The following is an 11,019-nucleotide window of genomic DNA, read 5'->3' as shown; positions in this document are numbered from 1 at the left end:
AAATGAAATGAAATAGTTTTATGAAGCACGCAATACTTGAAGGTGTCTTAGCGCTAGACGGAGCAAAGAACCAGGACAAAACCTAGAACAAAGACAGATCTGGGAAAGCAATTCATCTATTGGGTAAATAGCCAGGTCTTCAACTGCTTCCTATATTTAAAACATTCTCCCCCCATTTCACTTTGTATATTCTCAGGCCTTGACCTTTTGTGCTGAGCTCGACCTAAGGTTCCTACTGGGGATATACCAGAAGAACTGTTCCCGGAAATATGTAGCGCCGGTCCGGTAGAGAGCCTTATGAATTATTCACAAGGCCTTAAAGGATATTCTTTTTCCCACCAGAAGCCAGTGTAGACTGTGCATTAGGTGAGATATCGATGCAAACTTTGGAACTTTCAGCAGCACTCTCGCTGCCGTCCTCTGCAATGACTGCCGTTTCCTTGTCAGATGTTTATGGGTACCTAGATGTATGGCATTGCAGTAATCCATCTTAGAGAAGATAAGCGCCATCATCACTGTCTTTTATAGATTACAAGGGATAAATGGGTGGATTTTTTAAAGAGCTTTCAGCATAGAAAAACCTGATGAGGTAGCAGCATGAATTGGACTACAAAACATACTTTGTGTCAAAGATGACTCCCAGAGTTCTTGCTTTCTGGGCTAGGTCTGGAGGCCACCATGATTTATCCCAAAAGGTGGTCTCATTTCCAAAGAGCATTACCTCCGTCTTTTCTGAATGAATTCTGATTAAGACAGTTTCTCTGCATCCAGCTGGCAACATGGGGCATACATCTAGAGAAATTGCTTGCCTCCTCCTTGGCATCCAATGAGACGGACACTACAATTTGTGTGTCATCTGCGTAAGAGAAAACCGTCAGACCATAACTACGAATAAGATTAACAAGGGGAGTAATATAAATATCAAACAATGTGGGGCTAGGAGCCGACCCCTGGAGCACACCGCAGGAGAGACGGAAAGGCATGAAGCTTGCATTTCCCATATCTATCCGATGCTGGAACGAGCTCAACAATGTTAGAACAATGTTCCTGAAATAAAGTAAGTTTATCCATTTGATGAGAATTGCATGATAAACTGTATCGTGACTGAAAGGTATAATAATATAAGTACAGCTCTACCTCCCTTGTCAACTGCCCTTTTTAGTTCTTCCAATGCTGCTACCGGAGCTGATTCAGTACTATGGGTTGCTCTGAAGCCATAATGGAACAAATCAAGCCATTGGTTAGCATCTAAGAATGTCAGTATTTCCTCATTCATTGCCCTTTCTAAAATCTTGGCTGGAAAGGGTAGACAAGATATGGGTCTGTAGCCTTCCACCTTTTTTTGATCCATAGAGGGTTTTTTCAACAGAAGGATTGAAGCATTTTTCCATATAGTTAGACAGAGCCCTAAAAAGAAAACCTCATTCAATAGGTCCATGAGAGGTCCAGCCACCACACTGGCCACTGAGTTGATTACCAGAGGGGGAAAGGGGTCAAAGAGAGCACCAGATTTAATTAAGCTAATGAGATTTAGTATTTTTTCTTTAGTAAGAAAAGAGAACCTTTCAAAGTGAGGTGTGTCACAATAATCAAGATCTGATCCTGGGTTCAATCCCACAGTCTGCCCTGCATCATCCTCTAACCTTACCGTATTTGAAGAGGCAGAAAAAGCTTGAAAGATAGAGTCAACTTTAAGTTGAAAGAATTCAGCCAGCTGATTACAGAAATGTCAGTGAAGCTTAAGACTGTGCCCAAGTGACAGCCACAAGACCTGTCAGGACTGCCAGAGTGACTCAAATCTACTTATCAATCCATAGGAAAGTGGTATACCATATACCCTGGGCCTGTAAATTAAATGCTACTAGTCGGTCTGCAGCACTTATTATGCCACCTACTTGAGTAGCCCCGTTAAACATATCCCAGGTCTGCTATTGCAGCCTGTATCTAGTTTTAAGCTGCCAATTTAACTTGACCCAAAAGCTCCTTTGCCAATATTTAAACTCCCCTTTTAGTATATATAAGCCACCACTAATGTAAGCCCTAGGCAGCCCGTAGAGCAGGGTGCATTGTAATTAAAAGGATGGACATGTACCTTAAAGTTTTACATATCCATGTAGCGAAAAGCTCCTGAATTTATTTTTCACTACTGTGAAGTCTGCTCTCTCATAAGATAATATTGGCTTGCCTAATTACAGTTAATAAGTGCTACCTTTTGATTAGGAACAGGTAAGCATTTCATATTTGGTGTCTGAGAAACTGTAATTTAAAATCCTCTTTAATTGTAAAGTCAGATTTTAAGTTTCAATTTTGGAAAGGCCACTTTTATAAAATTGGCATTTTCTTTCCTTATCTATTTGGGGCCTGCAGCCTATTCCTGGGTTACATGACTGGGTGTCGTTGGCAGTTGGACTTTGTTTATTTCTCCCAGACAGCCATACAATAGAGAGATTAGTGGGGACTGTATGGCACATCAGTGGCAGGATAGGGGTGTTGGCGCTGGGCACAGCCTCAAATGTAACTTAAAACCTATGCCTTGCCTCCATACAAAGAACTTGCCACCACTGTATTGTTCATGCAGCCAGCTTGGAGCTAGGGCAGGGTAGGCATGAATCTTCAAGCACTTCAAAGGAAATTCTCTAGAAACTTCTCCAACTTCAAAGAAGGCACCAGGTATAAAAATTGGACCTTCAGACCCACTCTTTAATTCCTTTTCTGGACCAGTGGAAGGACTCTCAGAGAACCTCCTGCTGCTGTGGCCTGCTGTGAACTTTTGCTGCAACACGAAAGACTGCTTTGCTGCCTAAACCCTGCCTTGAACCTTCAAAAGCCTGTGCTGGTATAAAGCAGTGTTCCACTTTTTGTATCCAGGACTACCAGAGTGACTCCAAGGACAATATGTCTGGCCTCTTGATTGGAGCCTCAGGGACAGAAAAGGCTCCAACCATCTTGAACGTTTACTTGGACCCAGCTTGAGTGAGTCCTATCCCCCCAAGTGGTGCCCCTCCAGGCTTGGACTCTTAGTGGTGGTACTAAAGGTTCTTAAAATCCAAAGACTTCAAACTTATTTCTTTCTTTGCTAAAATCTGCTCTGAGAACTGAGAGGAGACTGGGTCCAACCTGCTCGTCTATATGCCCAAGGTGCATTGCCAGTCAGCATGACTCTGCGGCATTTCTTGCTACTTTCTTCTCTGCACCAGCAAATCCTGTACAATGGTCCTTAGCCAAATGTGTATCATGCCTCATGGAACTCTCTTTGACTACAGCCTCCAGCTTTATCCAGCTGGAGATTTTTGACTTCCAAAAAAGAGACGCGTCAGAATGTAGAAATCTTCACTGAAACTTTGTCCTGTAGCTCGCGGATGACAACGCCTTCGCCTCAGACACTGCCTGCAGCCTTGTCTCTCTGAACTTCTATCTCCTCTGTAACTTTTTCTTCAAATTTTTTCTAAGTCCGAAGGTAAGCGTTGATCAGATCCAAACCACTTTTTGTATTTGACTAACACTCCATTGTGGTCAGCCACATTTTTTAACCTTGTCTAGGTCTCCGGCAACTAGATGCTCACAGTTGTTACTTTGATCTTTTAGGTGCTAGTTCTTACCTTAAACTTTAAACATTTATAACACCAGTTCTACTGATTTGATTTTTGAAGTGTTCATGTCAGGTAATTTATTAACATCTACTTCATGGGCTAGATGTACGAACATAATGATTTTTGATTTCTTAATAGCAAATATCTGAGAATCGCAAATAGGAAATCGCAAATCTGTATGTGCATACCATTTGAGCCCTCAATATGCGAATCGCTACTCAGCCTTATCGCAATTTTGGAAATTGCTATTAGCAATTTCAAAAATTGCAAATGACGTCGGAAATTGGGAATGTAACCCACTGATAGAGGAAAAACACTTCCTGGTCATTGGTAATCACCTCTGAACCAGGAAGTGCCTCACAGTACATGCCTGGAGACCAGCCTGAGTGGATGTGTAGGGAGGTGGAAATCAGCAACAATTTCGAGCAAAAATATCAGCCCAATCAAAGGAGTATCATCAGCATGAATAGCCAGCCAAAGTGCAAAAAGTATGTAGGGGGCAGAAAAAAATGAAGTTTTCTGAGAAGGAGCTGGAGATCCTGACCAATGAGTGCTGTGACAACCATGATGTACTAATTGGTAGGGCATTCATGACAGTCCTGGATTCCCAAAAGAAGAAACTCTGGTAGGATATGCAACAAGATATGAATACCTTAGTAGTCACCCACTGCTCCATCGATGAGATCAGGAAGAAGTGGTATGATCTCAGGTCGCAAACAAAAGAAAAGGTGGCAAAGTGATTATCATAATCCCAGGCAGCAGGAGGTGGCCTCCCAAATTTGCCCCCATCCACTGCACTGAAGACCATGGTTGAGACTTCCCTGGAGCTTGAGGCTGTTGTGGGTATCGGGAACAGTGGCACCTCAGCACCTGGAACCTCACAAAGTAATTGTGCCTAATTTACTATTGTCACATCTCAGAATTTAAATCTATGTCCAAGTCCACATAGAACTGTCGCATACATCAGATACATCAAATGTTTTTTTCTTAATGCTCTCAAAACTGAAAACTGAAACAATGATAGTTCATCATATCAGTGATTAAGCAGATTTTCATTATTTTACACTGATCTCCCTGAGGAAGATACTGATAACACCAATGTGGAGGGAGTGAAGGACTCAAAAAGCCGAAGAACTCATTCCCATTGACAGTCACTAAGCACACCTCCAGCCCGATATAGCTCTTCCTTGTTGTCACCACAGGCACCAGCAATGGAGGCTGACAATGTCACTCTGCCTAACAGTTCCATCCAGCACCCAGGTGTCAGGCAAAGACATCTGCGTGTTCCAGGGCCTCTGCACAGTCAGCGCCATGAGGCACATCATGCTGTAGATCCTGAAGCCACTGCACAGTTGATATGAAGACCTTGAGGAACCCATGGTCCAAATTCAGCACCTGCAATACAAGCAAATGAGACTCATGAACAAAAAGATGCACACCATGCAACAATGCATGGCATGTGGATTTGAAACATTGGCACACAATTAGCAACAATAAACAATAAAATGGACAGCCTCACAACCGCTATTTAGAAATTATGATGTTGGTATTTACAAATAGGGACCCAGAGACGATGAGAAAATCTTTGGAAATGTGATACTTACCAAATAGAGAAGAACTATGAATAACATTTGTATAGAGAAGATGAACCAGGTCTTTTTGAAGAAGATGCTTTAGAGGGTAGGAATACCTTGTGTGATAGGGTGAAAATGTGGTCAACTCTATAACTTGAATGGACTTGTAGATATGAATAAAGACATAAGTATTTGTATAAAAATGTATTTGTAGATAAGTTGGATGAAGTGAAATTTGGCTTGATAATGGGTCTGTGTCATGTGTAGTGTTGCATCTCATCTTTTGGAGAATTTCTTGAAGAGAATTAGGACTGTGTCATCAGACATTGTTTATTGATTGAAAGTATGTCATTTTGATTTGTTTTTTGCTATTGTTTTTATAACAGCCCTGAAGAAGTCCCCCTATGTGGATAGGGATGTAACTAAGGGTGTGTGTTTTTATTCTGCAACAAAAATTAAATAAGAAACAACAATCTGGATTGCCAATAACATTGAAATGTATTCATGAATGGACTTCTTGATTGTTTTGACATCAAATTATTGGTTTGCCCCTTCTACTATATAAACAGTGTAATTTATATGCAGTTCTTTGGTACGGTTGACCTGGGTTAGTGGAGCACTCACTTTTTAGTAACAATTTAGAGTGTGGTGACACATATCACAACTGTCCTATTTGTTAATTTAAGGTATAAGTACCTGTTGCTATTTAGGAGCATGGCGTTTTCAAACTTACAAAGAAATGCAAAAGGGCAGTTTGAGACACCCCACCAGCAACAGTAATCATACCCTGGTAGCTGCAAGAGGCCTAAAGGTGCAATGATCAACACCTGCACATGAGTGTGGATGGAACTACTGCATATAGTACTGTTTCAACATGTGGTTTCAGCTTTTCAATTAGATATAACACTGAACTACTTAGCCTGTATTTCTCTAAGCTTCCTCGTCTGTCTATTGGAAAATGGTAAGCCTAGTTCTGAAGATACTCTCCTGTCTCCTCCTCTGCCTTTGCTAAACATCCAGTAGTCGCATACTCCTCACAATCACATAGAGCGGCCATTGTGGAAACCCCTGATGCATCCTGGACCAGCTTTTGTAGTATGCACTCAGTTACCACCTGTTTCAAATTTGTGCTAAATTGCATGCAGAAAAGGGTATTTTTCTGACTGGACGCTAATTGCAGCAGCCTCAAACATAAGGTTTATAAGTCGCCAATATTGTGACTCACAAATGTCGGTCACTAAAAATGCCAATTCACAAATCAGTCGATTTGCAGATTTAGATTTGCGTAACGAATTTGTACATCTCAAAATACCACTAACCTTTTTGCAACCTATCTGAGAGTCACAGAATATCCTTTCATGTAGCCCAAAATTCCTGAAGCACTGTGCCGTCTTTCTTGTGTTGTGTTTTCACAGTCGGCTGCATAAATACTTTACATAACAATGGGGAAACCCAGTAATCTGCTGGACCTGGGTCAGGTAAGTTACAAAAGAATTGGTCCAAATGGAATACGAAGACTTAAAAAATCTATGAGACCCAACATAAACACATGTTCCAAAGGGTTTTTGAAAATCAATTTCTCAACTTTATATCATATTCATCATGACAAAATTAATTTATACAGCATATTTAATAAATGGTGCTCCAAGATAAGTGAGGAGAAGCAGGTGCTCAAGGGAGTGCTCGTGAGAGGTTGAGATGAGGGTAAAAAGTTCAATGAAATGCAATATTTGCATTCAGTAGTGAAAAACCTGTCTAATAATCTAATATATATTTATAACTAAAGAAAACCACAATCACGAGATACAGTAAATGAATGCCTGTTATCTACATGTGGATGACATTGTAGTACAGGTTGGTGTAAGAGAAAGTCGATGTTTCAACCCAATGAGGATGAAAGGGACAATGATTCCTTAAAACAGGCGTCTCATCAGGACAAAAGGAGCAACCTGCAGGTTTTTTACGGAAACGGCACAAATTAATATGTGGGTGACTGCTAGGTGCAAATAAACAATTAGTTGAATGCGTGGCACGACGGATCACCTTACTACCATTGTAACAAAAAACAGTGGACAACTGATAGTTGGGCCCATAGGCTCCATTGTCAGAAAAACAACAACCTCAAAATATTCGGCATTGGTCCATAATCAATATAAGAACCAGTTGTTGTGCTGAAATTAAATAAAGAGTGCACATCAACACTAAGAACTGTAAATGGCGAGTGTGAAAATCGCGGATTAAATCTAGTACTTACCATAAGGGGCCGCAAAAAACTAGAGATCCTCAAGCAGCAGTCTCTTGGCTCATTACACGTAACGACATGCGTTGCAATGTACATATAGATAGAACAAATCTGATCTAAATCTAAAAAACTGGACAAAACAGAAACAGATGTGCGTCTTTCATCCATAGCTACTGATTGAACAGAAGGATGTAAAGTTCTAAGTGAAGACTTAAGTTTGCTAATTAAAAGCTTTACGATCTTAAATAAAAGGACTGAGCAAGGCTGGAGGGGAGAAAGTTACTTTCGTTTTGGGAATCCTCCAGAAGTGTGTCGCGTGTCTGCAAGCCTTCCAGAGAGCATGTCTAAAAATAGACATGTTAAGGTCAGCATGCATGTGGCTATGCTTACATTGAGAGCACAGTCCCTAGCTGCTAACACAGATGACGTAGCATTGCAAATGGGGATGCTGCGTGGCCTTGTGAGGTAAACGTGGCCTCTGATGTATGCTAAGAAATTCAGATGCAAAAATGGGGGTGAAGCCTCTCTAACACGTCATAGAAAACAGACAGAAGAAATACTAACAATGATATTGATGCAGCCTCAGCAATTGCGCTTGTCAAATACAGAGCAAAACTCACTCGAATGGAGCCTCTAATATGTGATCTACCAAATGAGACATATTAGTGCTGTAGTGTAGCTCAGGCATTCAAATAAACAACACAAACCCCTTCCAAAAATAGCGGAAAACTGTCCCACAAAGAAGCTAACCAATATTCTCACAAATTCATATTTTATTATCAAAAACTATATTTCTTTTTCATACAAAAATATACATCACTAAGTCAGTAAATACATATCGCTATACTTTTCATTCAAATACAGAATATCTCAAAACAAGACAAAGCAACAAAGTAAATCCAAAAAACATGTTTCAACAACAATAGACATACAAAAAATAAATATATGGACAATTAATCAGAACAAGACAAAAACAGTTATTGTGCAAAATACATATAACAATAATATACATCAAAAACAATATACAGAACAAAAACAGACAATTGCGCCGACGCGCGTTTCGGAATCCAATGAGCCGTCCTTCCTCAGGGCAGTGATAGTATAAAGAACCAATACTTCATAATAACTGATTATAATATACTCAAAGGTTCAAATTAAAACATTAGTCGAAGCTTCGTCAATAGCATCTGTGGGAACAGTTATATAGTCATTCAGTATATTGAATAAATCAAACTTTATACTTAGAAAAAACGTTTCATATGAGCTTAAAAAATGGAGTCAAAAACGAACATAGTTCCAGAAGAATGAAAGAATCAGGGATAATAATCCAAAAAACCTTTAAAGGATCAAAGAAAGTATCAATAGGCAAAAAATCACCCAGTGAAAAAGGAGCACTTCAAGAGTGAAGATAGACCCACATGCACCACAAACTCAAGAATATATACATAAATATCAAATTCTACATACTTGTCAACCCACATGTTGTAAACATGGGGTGCTATAGGTCATGGATGTAGATTATATCACCAACATTCTTATCCAAAGGTTAGGATTATTGAATGCGTGTCCTGGGAAGAGAAATTGTTTTGACCATGGATAAGGCCCACCAGTCACTATGGAAATGTAGATTTTTTTAAATAAGTCCTCTAAGTAAGTTGACTAAAAGAGAAAAGATACATATAACAACATTAAGAGTAATATATAAAAAATTATATATATTTCGAATTGGTTTTAATTTCAATTCAAAAGGCTATTCAATAGAAGTTCTATAAGAACCGCCATAACACCCACCTCAAAGGAAGTTGATGTCCAAGTATATCCAAAACAGAATATCGTAAGCTTAGAATGACATAATATACATGAAACGATCCGTTTCCACAGGAAACTACGTACACGGAATAAGAGAAAAGGATGGGGAAGGGGAAAAGAAAACAGATCAAGGTGATCAAAGTTTATTCCTGAGTCATAGAGAGACATGTCCCAAAAATATGTATATATCTCTTACTGAGTCGTGCCTTAAATCATCGCAGATTATTCAAATTAATTACATTTTGGGAGTGGTAAGTAATCCAATCGCTCAGCCTAGATTCCTCTCTCTAACAATAAAAAATCTGAAACACAAGATAAGAAAGAGAAAATGAATAGAGGACACGCAGGCCACTAAAATTGAAGATTAAATGCACATAAGATGTGAGCCTCTACCCTAAATGTAAAGCTAACTTACTTCTAATAATCGAATGGCACATCCGAGAAAAGAATGTTGAATGGCAGAATGGTAGTGACGAATGTCAAATTGAAACAGAAAATAGTGCGTTTGTGGAGATAGAGTCTGTATCGAACGGCTACCGAGAGTTCACTAATGCTAAAAATGCACTATATAAAATGTTATAAGCTTAAACATTAAGCAGCTCCTGCCTAATGCAAGACTAGGAGAAAACAGGAGGAGGAGAGGGAGGCTCGATCATAAAGAAAACTTACAGATTATAGCGAGAGTTTTCTTAGCGTGTCCTAGATCCACCGTCAATCCTCTTCTCATGCAGTACGGAAATAAACGGATCCCTAATGTGAGCTCTCTTTAAATAGTGCTCGCGGTAAACTCAAGAAATCCAAACCCGGTACACCTGGCAATATACCAAACGCTAGACTGCAAACTAGTGTCCTGACTTCAATGTGCCGCCATCTTGAAGTTACGGGAGTATGGGGCCCGTTCCGAGAAATAGAAATCCTAATCAAAAAGGTAAACAAAGAATCCAATAAATGAATGAAAATCTTTACTAATACCGAAGGTAGACTCCGTATAAACAATACGTGAGCCTTACTTACAGAGATAAAAAAACATAACGTAATAAGTATATATATAGAAAAAATAAATAACCTTATTTATTCTTCAAAAAATCTCAAAATCAAAACATCAGTATTCCAAAAATCATGAAGTTAGGAGGTATATCTGCTAATCAATAATAAACAAAAGTCAGTGACAAAAAAGAGAAATAAGTTGAAGGCATAATAAAATGGCAGCCATATTGGAACAGGAATACAATCAGTTTGGTAAATAGAGACAATAAGCGTGAACCTTCTAAGAAAGACTATGGATAACAAAATACTATAAAAGTAAAGTCCCAATCTTAGCGTATAGAGACAACAAACAAGAATAAGGAGCTATTGGGTATGTAATTAAGCAGCATAGCATATCCGCAAAGAAATTATATTTACGAAATAGCGTTTTGGCCCGGCAAAGATTCATTTAAGCCTATCTCCTGAGGGTAAAAATCCAAAAGACTTCTCTTTTCAATCTAAGGGAATCACTGTTGCCATCTATAGGTGTATGGATACGTTCCAATATCAACCATTGGAGATCATTGATGGAATGTTGATTGTTTAACTAGCCAATGTTTAACTAGGGGTGCTCCTACATGTTTGGTTTTAATAGCAGATTTGTGCTCACCAAATCTGACCCGCATCTCCCTACTGGTTTCCCCTACATAGCCTTTATTACAAGGACAAAGAATGAGATAGATCAAGTTAGAGGTCTTACAATTCGTCATTTCATTAAACAGAAAAGTTCTGTTTCCCATTGAAGGCTAGTCGTAGTTTTAACAAAGGCACAGGCCTG

General features: G+C 39.3%; 2 long non-coding RNA genes across 2 annotated transcripts; both read right to left on the bottom strand.

The window, feature by feature from the left end:
* Positions 1-3,942: 3,942 nt before the first annotated feature.
* LOC146867733 (uncharacterized) lies at positions 3,943-10,013 on the bottom strand. Its single transcript, XR_014966130.1, has 2 exons — positions 9,885-10,013; positions 3,943-4,985 (listed from the first exon to the last, which is right to left on the bottom strand). It is a non-coding gene; the product is annotated as an uncharacterized LOC146867733 (long non-coding RNA).
* On the bottom strand, positions 8,395-9,358 carry LOC146867734 (uncharacterized). Its single transcript, XR_014966131.1, has 3 exons — positions 9,198-9,358; positions 8,874-8,974; positions 8,395-8,593 (listed from the first exon to the last, which is right to left on the bottom strand). It is a non-coding gene; the product is annotated as an uncharacterized LOC146867734 (long non-coding RNA).
* Positions 10,014-11,019: the final 1,006 nt, after the last annotated feature.

The sequence above is a fragment of the Triturus cristatus genome, chromosome 1_2, assembly GCF_964204655.1.
Source record: "Triturus cristatus chromosome 1_2, aTriCri1.1, whole genome shotgun sequence".
NCBI lineage: Eukaryota > Metazoa > Chordata > Amphibia > Caudata > Salamandridae > Triturus > Triturus cristatus.
This window is presented reverse-complemented; position numbering and strand designations above follow the sequence as displayed.